The sequence below is a fragment of the Vitis vinifera genome, chromosome 4 (assembly GCF_030704535.1).
Source record: "Vitis vinifera cultivar Pinot Noir 40024 chromosome 4, ASM3070453v1".
Taxonomy (NCBI): domain Eukaryota; kingdom Viridiplantae; phylum Streptophyta; class Magnoliopsida; order Vitales; family Vitaceae; genus Vitis; species Vitis vinifera.
In genome coordinates, this window is record NC_081808.1 from 21,620,154 (window position 1) to 21,640,251 (window position 20,098).

The window sequence follows — 20,098 nt, forward strand, 5'->3', positions numbered from 1 at the left end:
CACACCCTCCGATGGTTTTGTCAGCCATGGTTAGAGAGATAAATCAGTTGACCTTTTACTAGGTATAGCAAGCTTACCTTCCTCCTTGTATGAAGGTCTATATATATAGTGTTAGGAACTTTGTTTCCCTCTTTAATGGTAGGGAGATATTTTGGCTTCGTCATGATGCCTCTAGGTGGTGGCAAGGTCATCATCACCCTACGGGCGGCTGACAGAGATCGTGGGAGGCGCCGCAACTGTCAGAGGTCGTGGGAAGTGACTTGCCGTCACTTCATTCCTGTCTTTTCACTCTGCAGGTGGCGGAACGTGGGCCGTGGCAGGTTGTTGGAATGATGTGCAAGACTTGCTTACTTCAGTCAACAATCCGGACAAAACATATCCGGATAGGATATGTCGGTCGTCCGGATGTGATATGACGGTCGTCCGGATGTGATGTTTGCGAGTGTAGTGTGCCTCTCCCTGAGGGAGTCCGGATAGGAGAAGCGCGCCACGTGCACTCTTGGGGGAATCCGGATGGGGGTAATCCGGATAGAAACGTGTGCCACGTGTCATTAGGAAATGTGTGCCATGTGTCATCAGGGGGAGGGGTCCCTACAGGGAAGACCGGGCTGCAAAGAGGAAAAGGAGTAGGGATGACCATAATTTCAGGAGCCATGCCTGCTGATGAGGACACAGGAGAGTGGGTGAGAGGGACAGAAGGCTTTTGAGGTCAGGAGGAGAGGGAGGGAGGAGGAGAAAAAGGCGCTCTGGAGGTGGCAGACGAGCAGGAGGAGGGAAAGCCGAACCACATTCAGCTAGAAAGCTCAGGTATGGCCATCTCCTCAATTCTGATCTTTATTTTTCGCTATTTTTGCTCAGTGCTGTGAATCTATTTTTCTCTGTTATTGGGCTTGTTGATTATTGCTTTGGCACCATTCTTTCCGAACCCCATGCGCGACCACCCTCTGTAACTCTCCACTCTTTCATCCTCACTACCCATCAGAAACACCACCCTCCCATTTCCATCATCTCTTTCACGTGCATGGAGTCTCATGCATGGCTACCCAAGCGCCCCCCCCCCCCCCCCCCCCCCCCCCCCCCCCCCCCTCCCCTCTTTTTCAAATCCATTATTAAAGCCTCAAAGTCCAGCCCTACTTGAACTCCTCCGCCTCCATTACCAACAGCAGGCTGAGCCTCACCTGGGCCTTGAATCCCTCCGTCATCCACCACCGTCGACGAGGAAGAAGAAACCCGGCTAGGCTTCGCCGGGCCTTGTTTGCGGCGTCGCCGGCCCTGCGTCAGGCGTGACGCAGCCCCGGTCATCTGCACCGGCCAGCACCATGTCCGACCAAGCTGAGAGTTCAGCCATTGACACCGCCCGCTCGTCGCGATGAGTGAGAGTCACCATCCTCGCCGTCGTCTTCACCGGCAGCATGCACTTCAAGGCCTTGGAGGGCCTCGCGACCGCCTCCATTCAGTAGCCGCCTTCGTCCCGCCGACAGCGAGGGGTTCCGTCCGAGGGTATTGCCCAGGCGGTGGAGTGGAGGGTGAAAATTTTGGTCCCTTGGGCTTGCCCATATTGGCCTTGAACTTGGGCTTAAGTTGGTGCCTTGGGCTTGCCCATATTGGTGACAGGTTTGGGCTTGAGTTGGAGCCCAGGCCCATAGTTGCTGATGAAAGGCCCCTTTGCTCCCTATTCTAGCCATCTCCATGGCCCAAGTCCATGTTGGGTTAGCCCATTTGGCTACATTATGTCTAAACAAGTTTTTTTAATCTCTAACCTTAGTAAATTATTAACTTATTCATGTTTTTATTTATTTATTATTTATTCTTATTTTTACCTTATTTTATCTTCACCAATTTAGTTAGCTCAACTTAAAGACAATTAAAAGATAAATTATTATTCTTAATTATATTTTTATCTTGAAATTTACACTATTCAATTTCACTAGTTTAAACATTATGATTGTCAACTATTATTATTATTTCGTACGTATCTATTTATCATCTTTCAAAATCTCACTCATCAAAGTTAAATTCTAATCCTTCAAAAACCCCATATCTTAATCTAATATTTCAATAATCCGTTTAAATCTCGTTTTCATCAATTAAGAATTATTATCATATATTTATCTAGTTATTTGAAGTCTTACCCTTTCAAAAATCTCATGTCTTAATTCAATTTTTCAACAGTCCGTTCAAACCTTATTCGTCTAAATGTTATTTTCGTTAATTAGTATTATTATCCTATATAAGTTTATTTATTTAAAATCCAATCCTTCAAAGATCCAATGCCCTAATTTCATTTTCCAAGCCCTGAAAATTCCACTATTCGTCTAAATGTCATTTTCGTTAATTAGGAATTATTGTCTCATATTTATTTATTCAAAGTCTAATCCTTCAGAAATCCAATGTCATAATTTAATTTTTCAATCCTAAAAATTCCACTATTTGTCTAAATGTTGTTTTCGTCAATTAGAAACTCGATACTTGTTTACCTCTTTTAAAAATCTCAATCATTGAACTTAATTCTCGACCCTAAAAATCCCACTATCCTTTTTTATTCGTTTAAACGTTGTTTTCGTTAATTATTATTATTACCCTATATTAGTTTATTTATTTAAAATCTAATTCTTCAAAAACCTCATGTCTTAATTTAATTTTTCAATCCTAAAAATTCTACAATTCGTTTAAATGTTATCCTCATAAATTAGAATCATTATCCCATATCTATTTAAAACCCAATCTTTCAAAAACCCCATATCCTAATTTAACTTTCAATCCCAGAAATTCCATTATCCGCCTAAATGTTATTTTCAGTAGTTAGAATTCTTATCCCCTATCTATTTATTTACTTAAGGTCCAACTCTTCAAAAATTCAACGTCCTAATTTAATTTTTAATCCTAAAAATTCCACTACTCATTTTCTATCCGTTTAAAATATTGTTTCCGTTAAGTAGTATCATTATTCCATATTATCTATTTAATCTAATCGTTAAAGTTCAATTCATCAGAACCCGACTTCCAAATCTAATTTCCAACCTCAAAAGCTCCACCGCCCACATATCGCCGTTTAATGATTATTCTCGTTATCAATGTTATCCCATCTACTCACTTATTCAGTTATTCATATATCAAAGATCTCATCTCTAAATAAATTCTCAAGTTCTCAATCTCTAAATTCACATCTTCAAATCTCTAAAATTCCATCTTTCGCAATTATTTACCTAAACTTTATTACTTCACCTTCGTTATTATTCCATCCCTTTACTTATTCACTCATCCACTTATCCCCCCATTTAAAATCCCGAACTCTCAAACCATTTTCAAAGTTTCCAACCTCGTTCAAATTTAATTTCTAAAAATTCTCATTCCCGCATTTAATTCCTGAAAGTCCGATCTTCAAATAAACTCTAAAATCCCAATTTTCTTTAAATAACCTTCGAGACTCCAATTTTTCAAATGAATTTCAAAAATCCGATTTTCTCTCAAATAGCTTTAATTCCATTTTGGTCTTCAAACAATCTTCTGCTCCTCTTGATTTTAATAAGCAGGAAAGAGTTTTCCGTAATTCCGAATAATGGAATTTATGGGATTAATTCATGCAATATAAATCGGGCTCTGGTGAGGGCCCAACATATGTGATTTCCTTATGATTGATTGATTGTTTGTCTGATTTAATTGCTATGCATGATTGATTTTATTCTGCTCTATGACATGCTCGAAATTATTCCTTAATTGTGCACTAACCTCACTTTTTGATAGCGCTTTATGGATCACTGCCCAGGTACGCATCCACATCTACTCGGGTCATTTTCTGTATGCATGTTTAGATTCTCACATGTGCATGATCACTCTGAGTATTCATTGATTCCCTCATCAATTGCCATGATTGCTTCATGTTATTAGTAGAGACCCAACTTTAGGGACTTAGAAGGGTGATATGGTCTTTACCGTACCTTTCTGATAAGTAACCTGACCCCTGAACCCGATCCGGTTTTTCGTAGACCACCTTTTCCAAATAAGGAGTCACACTTAGGGTTTTTATTTCTTATTTTGTTTACCCTTTTAAAAATAAAACAAAAATAAGTGGCGACTTGATCGCTCGGATTTTGTCGTTTATTGGATCAAAACAAAATTTATAACCTAATTCACTATTTTATAGCAATTTGTACCCGATCAAAAAGTGGTTTTAGTACAAACTACTGTAGTATAGTGGTTTTTAGGTATCGTCCACAAGGATGGATTATTCTTGGTAATTAAGGCTTGAATGAGATGATAAGAAATGATTGTGATCAAATGAAATTGATTTGAAAATGCATGATAAAATTCCAAAATAACAATGTATTCAAATTGAGAGGAAAATGAAGTGTAAAAGAGAAGAAAATTAATAAGAGGTGAGATTCTCGGAGTTAGGATTTTCTAGAAAGCAATTTCCATGGTGAATAAATGTTGAGATCTAATTTTCATCAAGTTAGATTGAAAACCTAAATTTTCTTCAAAACCGATTTTTGATTTAGCTTTAGATCTAGATCTAATTTCTCTTCAAATTAGGTAATATAATCCAAGAGATCAATTTGAATCATATATTCAATTCATCTTAAATTATCTTCCAATGATTCACACAATGCAACTATTCAATCTCATCAAATCTAGCATTAAGAATTTGATGAATCTATCTAGCTTGCATTGTAGTAATCATCCAAGACAATTTGAAGAGAAAAATCCCCAAATTTCAATTAATCAATCAATTGGATCAAATTACCTTAGCAATTCAAGCTCAATTCTCTAATTCACCATAGATCTTGCCTCTAGATCCTCCCTCCTCCAAGAAAACGAGATTTAGCCACTCATGCTTGGAGATTTGATCTCACAAGACATGTTTGGCTACCGAGAAAATAAAAGAAACTGAAGGAAAGTGGAGAATTATATAGAGAGAAGAAGTATGAAAAGTTCTACAATTAGAAAATGTAAAAAGGTCTAAAAAGTCCCTCAATAAGTAAAATCCCGTTTCTATTTATAGGCCAAGGTAAAAAGGACACTTGACAACATTTTAGAGGTCTTCCGGATGCTTCTTCATCAAGGAATCTGGAGAGAATGCATTTTCGCACGAGCCCTTAGCAATCTCGCATGATGGTGCGAAGTGGAAAACCTTTCAGCTGCATTTTCGTCTTGCTGGAGCATTTCGCATGACTGCGAAATCACTTTTCACATTGCCCTTATGTGCTGCAGCCAACATCCTTCCTGTTTCATTTCGCATGACTGTGCGAAAATTTCGCATGGTCATGCGAAATCGAAAATCATGCTATTCCGGCTCCTCTTTGCAATCTCTCTCATTTCTTCATGTTTAATCCATCTCCACCACCTTCAATTAAGCTCCAAAGCTTGGTCCAAGTGCATTTCATTGCTTCTTTCATTATGCATTTGGATTCTCATCAACTTCATATATTTTCTTCAACTTGATTAATCTCTTTTGCCACCAATATATCAAAATTATACCTTGAAATGACTCCTAAACTTCATAAAACTTGTTAGTAACTCTTGCAAAGGCAACAACATGCTAATTGAGTGTTTTAGACATAATTACTACTCAAAAGATGTGAAAATCATGAGAATTATTATCTAAAATATGTTCTTTTTGAGTAGTAATCACGACTCCAAGTCATTTTCTTAATCAATAAAAACCATTTTTCAAACCAAAATCGAGCTCGCCTTCGAGTGGGAAACACACGAGCCGAAATGTGGGGTCCACAGATATGTTTAAAAAAAATTATATATATTTATATGAAATTTAAATGATAAATAGGAAAAAAAATTCAAGATAACAAAAAAAAACAAAGTTTCATTTATATATTTTTCTAAAAAATGAAAAATATATGTTGTAATATAATTTGATATTTTAAAAAATATATATAAAAAGAAAATGAATATTATTATGTAAGATAATATGCATTATAAATATTATAAAAACATTAAATCAAGTTCAGATTGTCTAAACCTTAATCAAAACTCAATTCAAATTGAGTTCAAATTGAAAAAATCTAACACAAACTCAATCTAAGTATTAAAAATGATTGTCTAAAGCCGTTTAAATTTTGAGATGGGTTTGGATTAATTTGAGCCAACCCACGCAAGATACACCCCTACTTTTACATTCCAAGCACAGTATATTGAATATAACCAATATTTTGTAAGAGCATGTATGTCATTTTATTTATTTTTTCTTCCAAAATCATCCAAAGAATTTGTTATGCTAAGGTACTAAATTGGTATCAATCAAATTTCTAATTTTCATGATTAAAAGTGTACCAAAAAATCTAAATTGTTTTATGAAGGTACAAACAATAGGGTTACGTACAAAGAATATGACTATATATATTATAGCCTCTCTCATATACACATGCATGCAAGTATAGAGAGGTATAAAATGGACTTTAGAAGATTAAAAAACTAAAGGTTTTTTTAACCTAATTAAAAGTTGAATTTGGGATCTAGTGCTTAAATGCTCTAATTAAGTGCTTAAATGCTTAGAATACTCAAATATTGATTGAGAACGCTCAAGTATTAAACAAGAGGTGCTCAAGCGCACTTATCCCACACTCAAGCTTTCGAAGGCCAATATGCCATAATTCGCAATATTTTGATAAACTCATTTTAGAAAATTGAAGATTTAGTAATAGTCCAAATCTATTAGGTTGTAACCTTATAAATTTGCCATAAAATTTCAATTTCTTCTTGATGCATATATAGTCTAAAAAGTCAATACATTTTATGATACTTGAAACTCTTAAAGATGTTGGATTTCGTTTTTCTTTTTAGGTTTACAAAAGAAAATCACATCCCCTCAAGCTGTTGAGAAATTAACTAAATAAGCATAGTAATATTGCATCATGGATGTGAGGTTAGAGATAGGTATTGGGATGTAATCTAATAGAGTAGTAATTATCGAGTAAATTTATATACATAATTCTTAATAATTAATGGGTTATAAATTTACGATCTCTAATCTCATAATCTTACTGTAGACCCTCATTTTGGTCTAGTTTTTTTTTGTTATTTTTGGAGCACTATTTTCATATTGGTGGCATCTTGGAGGAGTGGGGAGGCCGACTTCTTCAAGTGCTGAGAGCCGTATGCATGGACGCATGGCCAATGACACCCCCACCTTGCCTTGGTGGTGGTTAGGGATGGAGACATATATGAGCAAGGAGCAAAGGAATAGTGGGTGAGCAGAAAAGTGGGTGAAAACTGGACTAAAAAGGAAACGAATGACGTTTTTTTTAGAAGGGGAGTTGTAGAAAACTGAGAGGAGAGGGAATGGAAAAAAGAGGTGATATTCGGAGAGAAAAACAGAGGAATTGGGATAGAGATTTTTAGTTCCAGAAGGAGGGGGGTTTCAGCAAGGAAGAGACTAGATAAAAAAAAAAAAAAAAAAAAAAAAAAAAAAAAAAAACAGAAGCTTGGAGAGCAAGATTTCTAGAGAGAAAAAAAATAGGGGATTTAGAGGAGCAAGAGGAAAAATGAGGAATTCGTGAGTTGGCTAGCTCATTTTTGCTAGCAATGAGCTCTCCTAGATCTGCAGGAGTGTGAAAGTTGATTTTCATGGAGGGAACTAGAGGTGGTGGTCCCTCGGTAGTGTCACCTGTAATCCAATGGAAAACTGATGTGTCCAGGCTTTTTCAGTATTATCTGGGTAAAACTGCTCCTCACCCGGTAGCTGGAAACTTCGAATGAGACTTTACTACGCACAAAGGTTTAGATGAATTCAAGCATTTCATTCGCAGTCTCCCTAAGTTTAAGTTCTGGTATGTGTTTCTTATTTTGTTAGTTTGGTGTCTTGCATTATTTTGCTTTAAGGTTTCATTTATTAGTTGTTTTCATTTCAGCATGCAATATCCTATCCTATGTACTTCATTTCATTATGGGTGGTGTTAATTCAATTGGTGGTTTGTATCAAGAGAGCACTTTGATTCCATTCATGTTTGGATTGTTGATGTTGTAAGTAATCTGTAATTTGTGCTCAGTGATGGCAAGATATGGCCCATATCCACCAGCCGATTGCATGTCCATGACTTAGTGGATCACTCATGCATCACCTTGGATATGGATATGTATCTTGTGGCCCATATCCACCAGCCGACCCTTGCCACCTTCAACCATTATACATGATGGTTAGCTACATGGGCTTCAGCACTACCAGTGTCCAACCTCTTGCTTTCTACCACCTCCACCTAGCACCTCGAACCCTACTCATGCATGACCACCTTTGCTATGCAATCCCAAACATGCCCATATTCCTTTTTGATCCTTTATGCTCACACATTTTTACAAATTATTTTTTTGAATGATTTTCATAATTCCAGACTTTCGAATAATCTTATTTTCACTTCAATTCTCGAAATAATTTTCTAAGGTTCCAATTTTTAAAGTTTCCGAAATTTCATTCTTGTAATAATTTTCCAAAGTTCCAATTTTTAAATTTAATTTTTCGAAATTCCTTTTTTCAAATAGTTTTCGAAAACTACCATTCTCAAAATTTTCCAAAATTCCAAAAGTTCAAATTTAATTTTAAAAATACCATTTTTCAAAATTTCCAAAATTCCAAATTTAATTTTAAAATGTCATCTTCAAATAAATTTTCCAAAAATTCTAATTTCCAAATTTAACTTTTAAAATGCAGTCTTCAAATAAATTTTCCAAAAATTCAAAATTTCAAATTTAATTTTTAAAATGCCATCTTCAAATAAATTTTCCAAAATTTCAAATTCCAAATTCCAAATTTAATTTTTAAAATGCCATATTCAAAATTTAATTTCTAAAACTCGAATTCCTAAATATAATTTTCAAAATTCCAATTTCTTTCAAATTTAATTTCCAAAATTCCAATTCTTAAAACTAATTTTTAAAACTCCAATTTTCAAATAATTTTCGAAATTCCAATTTCTTTCAAATTTAATTTCCAAAATTCCAAGTCTTAGATTTAATTGTCGAAACTCCAATTTTTAAATAATTTTCGAGATTTCAATTTTCAAATAAATTTCAAAACTCTAATTTTCTTTCAAATATATTAATTCCACTCAAGTTTTTCAAATATTTTTTAATTCTACAACTTTTTCATCCTTAATTAGAGTTTTAGGTCGCCAAAAATCCTAATTTTAATAAGTGTTATTATCATTTTGGTATGCACTTATACAAATTTTCTTCAATTTTTAAATATTTTTTTGTTTCTTTTGTTTTTTTTTTAAATAAGCAAAAATGAATTTTTCATAATTCCAAAATAATGGAATTTGTTAGACTAATTCATGCAAGCTAAATTGGGCTTTGGTGGAGGCCCTACATATGAGTTTTCTCTTCTGATTGTCAACTGTTATGCTTAATGAATATTGTTTGATATTTTTCTTGCTCTATGCATGTGATATATTTTGTATTCATTATTATCCACTATTTATGTTTCATGATAGTGCTTTATTACCTATTGCCAAGGTACGCTATCTCTCTCACTCTCACTCTCACTCTTACTTTGTTTATTTATTCATTATCATAACTTGCTTTTGATTTATGATCATTTTGGTATCCATCAATCTCCTAGTTAATTGTCATGTTTGCTTTACCTTATTTAGTAGAGACTCGTTTCTAAGGGGCTTAAAGGGGTGCTATGGCCTTTACTGTACCTTCCCAATAAGTAACCTGACCCCCGAACCCAGGTTTGGTTTTTCACAGACCGTCTTTTCTAAATAAGGAGTCACACTTAGGGTTTTATTTTTTATTTTTTATTTTTTTTTCATTTAAAAATAAAACAAAAATAAGTGGTGACTCCAAGTCATTTTCTAAAAAAATAAATCATTTTTCAAATAAAAAACGAGTTTTGCCATCGAATGGGAACGCATCGTGCGAAATGCGGGGTCCACAAAATGGCGACTCCACTAGGGATTGCTAGAGGGTTTAACTTGAACGTAAGTTGAGGAAAATGTGGCATTTGATTGGTCAGTCAATGGGTACCCACCTCTTTTTATGTTTTTGTTTGCTTGACTGTTGATTGCATATTGAGAGCTCTTGGTATCATTATCCTTGATGCATGCCTGGTTATTGAATTTGTTTGAGGCATTGACATGTTGATTATATTGATTGATCATTTCGCCTATCCTCACATATTAACTCTCATTGTTGTATGATTACTCTGCTCACCTTGACTTGTATATTCTTAGTGTTACTTATATTTTTCATTTTTATATCTTGACTTTTTTTGTTATATACTATCTTGATCACCTCTGAGCATGCCATTTATTCTTGTTAGATATTCATCATGATTATCATATTTCTTACTTAGCTTATGTGTAGATTTGGATGATATACATGTGTTTTGCATGATTGTCTGTTGCATGACTTCTCTCATCTACAACATCAGTATCAACCGATTTATGTTCAACAACCTTACATTGCTCAGACTAGCATACAACCACAACCACCACATCCGAGAGCCACTACTCCTCTGCTGTTTAGACCATATGCATAGAGGCCTGTGAGACAGTTCATTCCATTGGGCATGACTTTGACTAGAGCTTTTGAGAAGGTCAGAGACGTTGGTGTGATTGTTCCTTTGGCACCACGACCCTTGCCGTATCCTATTCCTCCTCATTTCCGCTTACATGAGCATTGCTTATATCATTAGATTCAAGGGCATGATACTAAGCATTGTGCGGCGCTCCATCATGCGATACAAGACTTGATTGATTTAGGGTTGGTCAACTTGTCTGGGCCATGTATGACCACCAATCCCCTACTTGCGCATTCTACACATGCAGTTCCCTATCTTCCTAGTCTTCAATAGATTGTTTTGAATGTTGATGATATTGATGGTCATATGGTATTTTGGGATGTTCTGGGTAAGGACTTGGTTCAATTGACATAGGTACATCACTTTGCAGCAGTTTAGCTCAGAACACTTTTCATTTTGATTATGGTCGTCATCAGAGTCATTTTTGTTTTGTCGAGTCCAGTTTTTATTTCATTAGAGTTATTTTTGTTTTGTTGAGTCCAATTTGGTTCAGAGTCATTGTTTATAGTTCATGTTGAGAGTCCAGTTCGTTTGTAGTCCTTTATCGCTTCACACATAATGTACTCATTGGTTCATTTAGTGATGTGATCTTTTTATTCTAAGTATGTGTTATTCTTTTTCAGGAGTATGCTTTACATATCTCGCCTTGATGTGTGTTATGTTTTTTATATGAGACATCTTTTCACTTATACATCATGATCACTTTGGCCTGACCTATCATGGAGGATATTGAGCCTATTGACCTAGGATCAGAAGATCAACCTAAAGAATTCGAGACTGTGACCCATTTCACCTTCTGATCAGAGCAATACCATATCCATATCCATATCCATATCCTGACTTTGTAGACTTGATGACCTACCCATTTTGAACCTGACATGACACCACCCCTTGGTACCATTATACGACTTCACTACTTTTGTTCATCTTAGCAAACTATAGTGTCATTGCCTATTCTTTCTATCATTTTCTTTGATCTGACTAGATAGAGTCCGAGATGGTTAGACCTGAGGTGAACTTTGAATGATGATAGATGGATCATGATGAGAGAGTGGTTTGATTGCTTGATGATATTACTGAGATAGAGGGGTTATCATGGAGTATCTAGATCTGAGTCATTGCACATGACTTCAAATAGTCGAGATGACTAGAAATGGTGATTTTATGAGACAATGGTGAGTGGCTTATAATGATAGAGTGAGGTGATTGTCAGAGGGCTTTGATGATTATCACAAAGCATCAGTGGGAGCTTTCACACGATTTCAGAGGAGTTGACATGGTTGTGTTTGATAAATGTCAGTCTTTAGTATTAACCATGTGAGATCTTGAAAGCACGATGTTCGAGGTTGTGGTCAAAGGATGGGTGGTCATCATTTCATGAGCCCATTTACCCTATCACCCTTACATATATAGTTACCCGTTGCTAGCCTATTGAGCCTCACATGAGCACCATAGCCTTTTCTTTCATTACCTTATTTACCTATTACATCAGTTTGAGGACCCTACAGTGCTTGCATGCTTTGATTAAATACGTCATGAGTTCTAGACCTGATATACATATTCAGGCCTCATCTCTCACTCTTCATTGTGATATTTTCCACTTTGACATCATCTCATCATTTTTTTCAGCATCCCATATCAGCATTTGTGATATTTGTTCTCTGTCTTTTATCTCATCATTGCTTACTCAACATTATCTTTATTTCACTTTGAGTGGTGGTTTTTCACACGTCACTGCATGGAGGATTGTCACATTCTTTTCCCTCGTTCACCCTATGGGCAGTGGTTCAAAGATCTCAGTTTGAGAGGTTGTCTTGTTAGTAAGGATTCATGTTACATCCGTATGTGGAGAGGGTTTGATCATTTGAGTATGTATTTTCATGGGAGGTAATTCATTATTGATTAGAGTATGCACAAAAAAAAAAAGATAAAATATAATGCATTCTTCATTGTATCATTCTCCATTGAGCACATGTATAAATGTGCTGGTTTGCTTCATTAGGTTTATGTGTTAGAGAGAGTTCGTATAATAGGTCACAGTGACCCTCATTTCTTTATGAGATTCATCTTGATGTATATTTTAGGTGAGAGTATGAGTCACCTATTCGATTTTTGTGAGAGAGGCAAACGACTTTTCTTTAGGATTTTTTTATCATTGCCCTATTCATCATTACATCCAATTTTTTGTGACTTATCTCCATGCTTTGATGCAGGTTGACCATCACTCACTTTCCTATCTTCTTCTATCTTTACTTTATTCCTCCATTTCACTCTACCCATTTTGATTTCTTTATTTTCTCATCCTGCTTGATGTTTGACTTAGGTTGAGCATCCACACATTATACTTGCTTATTTGATATGGTCATTCCTTTATCATCATTTTTCATGTGGGAATCCTTAGGTCCACGACTCATGATGTTTTCTATGCATTGCATCTCATGCATGAAGGGTACGAGGATTATATCATTAGGATCTTTGAGCCTAGTTTCCTTTCGTTTTTTTCACCTTATTACCTTAGCTTACGTTACGTCCCATGTCTTAAGACCACCCTAAGGCTATGACTTCACACATTGTGTTTGATGGCTCACACATGGGCAATACTTGAGATTGGTTGGAGATTATTTCTTGGAGCATGATGGATGGGGAGTTGAGGTGATAGATTACATTGGGGCCTACCTCGCTCATTGATTACATTTTCTTTTGGGATGATGTCTTACCTTGAGGCATAGTCAATTCACTTCTTCACTTGTATTATGATGGATTAAGAGCTGTGTGATGACCCTACACTAGGGCATAGCCATTTCAAAGAGCACTTTTATTGGAAATACAAGCACTCTACTCGATATTTTACATTGGGACACACCCCACTCATCGATGGTTGATTTTTGAGATGACGGTTTATTTTGAGACAAAATTGCTTTGGAGATTGTGCATGGTAGACATAGCCACTCTATTGCTTCTTGTGGAGCATAAGATGATTAGGGTCTGTTGAGGTTATACTGGTATATTCATTTTTAGCATTGAGGGATGAGATTGACCTTATTATGATAACACATGTTGAGACATAGCCCTCTCATTGGCGATGGACTTTGATTTATCTTGGAGCGTAGACACTTCAAATGGTTTATACTGGGGCATACCCACTTCATTCACATTCATAGAGCACGAGGATTTTGATTCATATGGATTATGTTGAGATGTTTCCATTTTTGGCATCAGGAGTAGAGATTGATTGATTTGGTGATGTACACTAGGCATGATCTTCCTCAGCAGTTGTTGACTCAGATACATTACTTTATACTGAGACGTAGCCGGGATGAAAATTATTTTTCATTGGAGCATAGTCACCCTATTGGACCCTTTACACTAGGGCATATCCGTCTTTTGGAGGGAAATCAGATTGATTCTTTACGTTAGAGCATCTAACGAGTGATATGGAGATCATTAGATTATTTCATGTTGTCCTCATTACATACTTGAGCATAGCCACCTTGTTGGATGTTTTGACATCGAGACTTGACTTTCTGTTATGATAACTGTTTTTGATGGATTATGGAGCTATTGACACCTTGGGTTTAGTTTCTCGGCATACTTAGATGATCTTGGATACCTACCTACCTTTCATTTTGTACTCAAATATTTCACCCTTGATACTTTCATGCTTTATATCTTACCAGAACTTGACCATTACCTTCTTTTATCCCACACATCTCACCATGACACATGACCTCACACCGCTCTCTCGATTATGAGAAAATGTAGATCAATCCTCAATTTTTTTTGTTGTGCTTTCATATATCTTGTGGAATTTAGGTTCAACATCTTCCATGATGGTAGAGTTTGACAGTTTGTTAATTTATTGGTGACGATGTTTCCATTTTAACAGTTGACATGTTGAGTTTTAACTTGCTTACATTTTGCATTCTGTGTATTAGTCATCTTTATTTTTGTCTACCAGTCTGTTTTTGTTTGTCAGTATGGTATCCCGATACATGGTCATGTTTGGCATTCCCATTTGAGGTTGGACATATTCATTACATGATGGATGAGCATATTTCAGAGTATAGTAGTTTTAAGGCATTTTGTATATCTTTTTTCTCACTGTTGCATACTGGGGCATACCCTCTTTCCATGGGATCATCAGACATTTCATAGACTTCATTATTTTTTGACCTAGTTGTCGATTCTTATGAGTTGTCATACTGAGGAATATCCTCTCCTGTCGAGTTTGCTTGCATCGTTATTCTAGTTATCCTTTGGCTTTGGGCCACTTGATCAGATCACCATCATGTCAGTTCAGTTTGAGTTTTCAAGGCCACACCTATATCGGTTGGTCATCTTCATGTCATTTTCCATGTGAGTTTGAGTTTTTGGGACCACACCTATATCGATCGTTCATCATTTTGTTAGTTTGAGTTTGGGTTTTTGGGGTTGAATCTATATCGATTGACCATTTTCCTGTCAGTTTGTGTTCAGTTTGAGTTGGGACCACACCTATATCGATTGGTCATTGTCATGTTAGTTTAGTTTGAGTTTTTAGGGTCGTACCTATATTGATCGGTCATTCTTCATGTTAGCTCCATGTCAGTTTGAGTTTCAGGATCGCACCTATATCAATTGGTCATCTTCCTATCAGTTTGAGTTTGAGTTTTTGAGTTGGGACCGTACCTATATCAATCGGTCATCTTCATGTCAGTTCCGTGACGGTTTGAGTTTCAGGACCGCACCTATATCGATTGGTCATTTTTCTTATCAATTCAATTAGTGTTTCAGGGTCGCACTTATATCAATCGGTTATCTTCCTATCAGTTTGTGTTTAGTTTGAGTTAGGACCGCACCTATATTGATCGGTCATTCATCTTGTCAGTTTGAGTTTGAGTTTTCGAGTTGGGATTGTACCTATATCGATTGGTCATCTTCATGTCAGTTTCGTGTCAGTTTAAGTTTCAAGACCGCACCTATATCAATCGGTCATTTTTTTTGTCAGTTCAGTTAGAGTTTCAGGGTCACACCTATATCAATCGGTTATCTTCCTATCAGTTTGTGTTCAGTTTGAGTTGGGACCATACCTATATCGATCGGTCATCATCTTGTCAATTTGAGTTTGCATTTTTAGGACCGCACCTATATTAATCGGTCATTTTTGTTGTCAGTTCAGTTAGAGTTTTAGGGCCGCACTTATATCAATCGGTCATCTTTCAATCAGTTTGTGTTTAGTTTGAGTTGAGACTACACCTATATTGATCAGTCATTCATCTTGTCAGTTTGAGTTTGAGTTTTCGAGTTGGGATCGCACCTATATCGATCAGTCATTGTCTTGTTAGTTTGAGTTTGTGTTTTTTGGGTCGTACTTATATCAATTAGTCATCTTCCTATCAATTTGTGTTCAGTTTGAGTTGGGACCGCACCTATATCGATCGATCATCGTCTTGTCAGTTTAAGTTTGCATTTTTTAGGCCGCACCAATATCAATCGACCATCTTCCTATCATTTTGTGTTCAATTTGAGTTGGGACCACACCTATATTGATCAGTCATTCATCTCCTTAGTTCAGTTAGAGTTCGGGGTCGCACCTATATCGATCGGTCATCTTCTTGTCAGTTTGTGTTCAGTTCGAGTTGAGACCGCACCTATATCGATCTGTTATCTTCATGTTAGTTCAGTTTGGGTTTTGAGGCTGCACCTATATCAATCGGTCATCTTCCTATCAGTTCAGTTCAGTTTGAGTTTTCGGGAGCGCACCTATATTTATCGATCATTCATCCTATCTTGACAATTCTGCTTGAGTTTTGAGGCCGCACCTATATCAATCGGTCATCTTCTTATCAGTTCAGTTCAGTTTGAGTTTTCAGAACCGCACCTATATCGATCGGTTATTCATCATGTCTTGTCAATTGTGCTTGAGTTTTTGGGACTGCACCTATATCGATTGGTCATTTGTCTTATCAGTTTGAGTTCAGTTTGAGTTTCTAGGACCGCACCTATATCGATCGGTCATTCATCTTGTCAGTTGAGTTGAGTCTTGTTCGGCTTCGAGTCACGCCTACCTAGTTGAGTCTATTCAGCCTTGAGCCACACCTTATCATTTCTTTGAGTTCTTTTTCCATGTGTCGATCACTTCTTGTCTCAGTCATCTTTATATTGTTCATTGTATCATGGTCCAGTGTTATTCATTGCATATACACTCATCGCATCATCCACATTTTTGGCTAGAGTCTCACCTTTCTAGTATGTGCCCTTAATTTTGAGCTTATCGCGTTATGTGTTTAGACCAAAATTTGAAATCTTTTCTATTCTTCGGTACAGTTCACTTCATTCCATTCATCTCTCACATATCTGTGATCCATTCATTACACTTGTCATCTCTATCGACGAATGACATATTTGTAGATCCTCATTTTGGTATAGTTTTTTTGTTATTTTTAGAGCACTATTTTCATATCACCCCGGGAAAGCTGGTGACATCTTGGAGGAGTGGTGGAAGGGGAGGCGGCTTCTTTAAGTGCTGAGAGCTGCATGCATGGATGCATGGCCAAGGACACTCCCACCTTGCCATGGTGATGGTTAGGGATGGAGACATCTTTGAGCAAGGAGTGGGGTGAGCAAAAAAAGTGGGTGAAAACAGGACTGAAAAGGGAACGAATGACGTTTTTTTTAGAAGGAGAGTTGCAGAAAACGGAGAAGAGAAGGAACGAAAAAAAGAGGTGATTTCCAAAGAGAAAAACAGAAGAAGTGGGATGGAGATTTTTAGTTCCGGATGGGGGAAGGTTTTTCAATAGGAGAGAGACCAGATAAAATAAAATAAAATAAAAAACAAAAGCTTGGAGAGCAAGATTTCTAGAGAGAAAAAAAAAAAAGGATTCAGATGAGCAAGATGAATGAGGAGGAATTCGTGAGTTAGCTGGCTCATTTTTGCTAGTGAGGAGCTCTCCTAAATATGCAGGAGTGTGAAGGTTGATTTTCATGGAGGGAACCAGAGGTGGTGGTCCATCGGCAGTGTTACTTGTAATCCAATGGAAAATTGATGCATCCAGGCTTTTTCAATATTATCTAGGCAAAACTACTCCTCACCCAGTAGCTGGAAACTTCGAATGAGGCTTTATTGCCCACAAAAGGTTTAGATGAATTCAAGCCTTTCATTCGTCGTCTCCTTGAGTTTAAGTTTTGGTATGTGTTTCTTATTTTGTTAGTTTGGTGTCTTGCATTATTTTGCTTTAAGGTTTCATTTATCAGTTGTTTTCATTTCAACATGCAATATCCTATCCTATGTACTTCATTTCATTATGGGTAGTGTTAATTCGATTGGTGGTTTGTATCAAGAGAACACTTTGATTCCATTCATGTGTTGGATTGTTGATGCTGTAAGTGATCTGTAATTTGTGCTCGATGATAGCAAGATATGACTCATATCCACTAGCCGATTGCATGTCCAAGACTTAGTGGATCACTCATGCATCATCTTGGATATGGATATGTATCTTGTGACCCATATCCACCAGCCGACCCTTCCCAGCTTCAATCATTATACATGATGGTCAACTACATGGGCCTTAGCACTACCAGTGTCCAGCCTCTTGCTTTCTACCACCTCCACCTAGCACCCGGGCCCACTCACGCATGGCCACCTTTGCCATGCAATCCCAAACATGCCCATATTCCTTTTTGATCCATAATGCTCACATGTTTTCACAAATTATTTTTTTGAATAATTTTCAAAATTCCGGACTTTCAAATTATCTCATTTTCACATCAATTCTCGAAAAAATTTTCCAAGGTTCCAATTTTTAAATTTTCCTAAATTCATTTTTTCGAATAATTTTCCAAAACTACCATTTTCAAAATTTTCCAAAATTCCAAAAGTTTGAATTTAATCTTTAAAATACAAATTTTCAAAATTCCAAATTTAATTTTAAAATGTCATCTTCAAATAAATTTTCCAAAAATTCTAATTTCCAAATTTAACTTTTAAAATGCCATCTTCAAATAAATTTTCCAAAAATTCTAATTTCCAAATTTAATTTTTAAAATTCCATCTTTAAATAAATTTTCCAAAATTCCAAAATTCCAAATTTAATTTTTAAAATTCCATCTTCAAATAAATTTTCCTAAAATTCTAATTTCCAATTTTAATTTTTAAAATTCCATTTTTAAATAAATTTTCCAAAAATTCCAAAATTTCAAATTTAATTTTTAAAATTCCATCTTCAAATAAATTTTCAAAAATTCCAAATTTAATTTTTAAAATGTCATATTCAAATAAAATTTCCAAAAATTCCAATTTCCAAATTTAATTTTTAAAATGCCATCTTCAAACAAATTTTCCAAAATTCCAAATTCCAAATTTAATTTTAAAAGTGTCATCTTCAAAATTTAATTTCTAAAACTCTAATTCCTAAATTTAATTTTCAAAACTCCAATTCTCAAATAATTTTCAAAATTTTAATTTCTTTCAAATTTATTTCCAAAATTCCAATTCTTAAATAAAATTCCAATTCTTAAAACCGTTTTTTAAAACTCCAATTTTCAAATAATTTACAAAATTTCAATTTCTTTCAAATTTAATTTCCAAAATTCCAATTCTTAGATTTAATTGTCGAAACTCCAATTTTTAAATAATTTTCGAGATTTCAATTTTCAAATAAATTTCAAAACTCTAATCTTCTTTCAAATATATTAATTCCACTCAAGTTTTTCAAATATTTTTAATTTTACAACTTTTTCATCATTTGTTAGAGTTTTAGGTAGCCAAAAATCCTGATTTTAATAAGTGTTATTTTCATTTTGGTATGCACTTATACAAATTTTCTTCAATTTTTAAATAATTTTCTGTTTCTCTTGTTTTTTTAAATATGCAAGAATGAATTTTTCATAATTCTAAAATAATGGAATTTGTGAAACTAATTCATGCAAGATAAATTGGGCTTTGGTAGAGGCCCTACATATGAGTTTTCTCTTCTGATTGTCAACTATTATGCTTAATGAATATTGCTATATATTTTTCTTGCTTTATGCATGTGATATATTTTATATTCATTATTATCCACTAACTCTGTTTCATGATACCGTTTTATTACCTATTGTCAAGGTATGCTCTCGCTCTCACTTTCACTCTCACTTTGTTTATTTATTCGTTATCATAACTTGCTTTTGATATATTATCATTTTGGTATTTATTGATCTCCTAGTTAATTGTTATATTTGTCTCACCTTATTTAGTAGAGACTCGTTTCTAAGGGGTTTAGAGGTGTGTTATAGTCTTTATCGTACCTTTCCAATAAGTAACCTAACCTTTGAACCCATATTTGGTTTTTCACATTTCGTCTTTTCTAAATAAGGAGTTACACTTGGAGTTTGCTTTCTTATTTTATCTTTCCTTTAAAAATAAAATAAAAATAAGTGGCAACTGCAAGTCATTTTCTAAAAAAATAAATCATTTTCACATAAAAAGTGAGTTTCACCGTTGAGTGGGAATGCATCGTGCGAAATACAGGTCCACACTCATTTCCAATTTCCAAAGTCTCCACGAGGCTTTGTAGATGATGATTCTGGTTCATTGCTCACTTT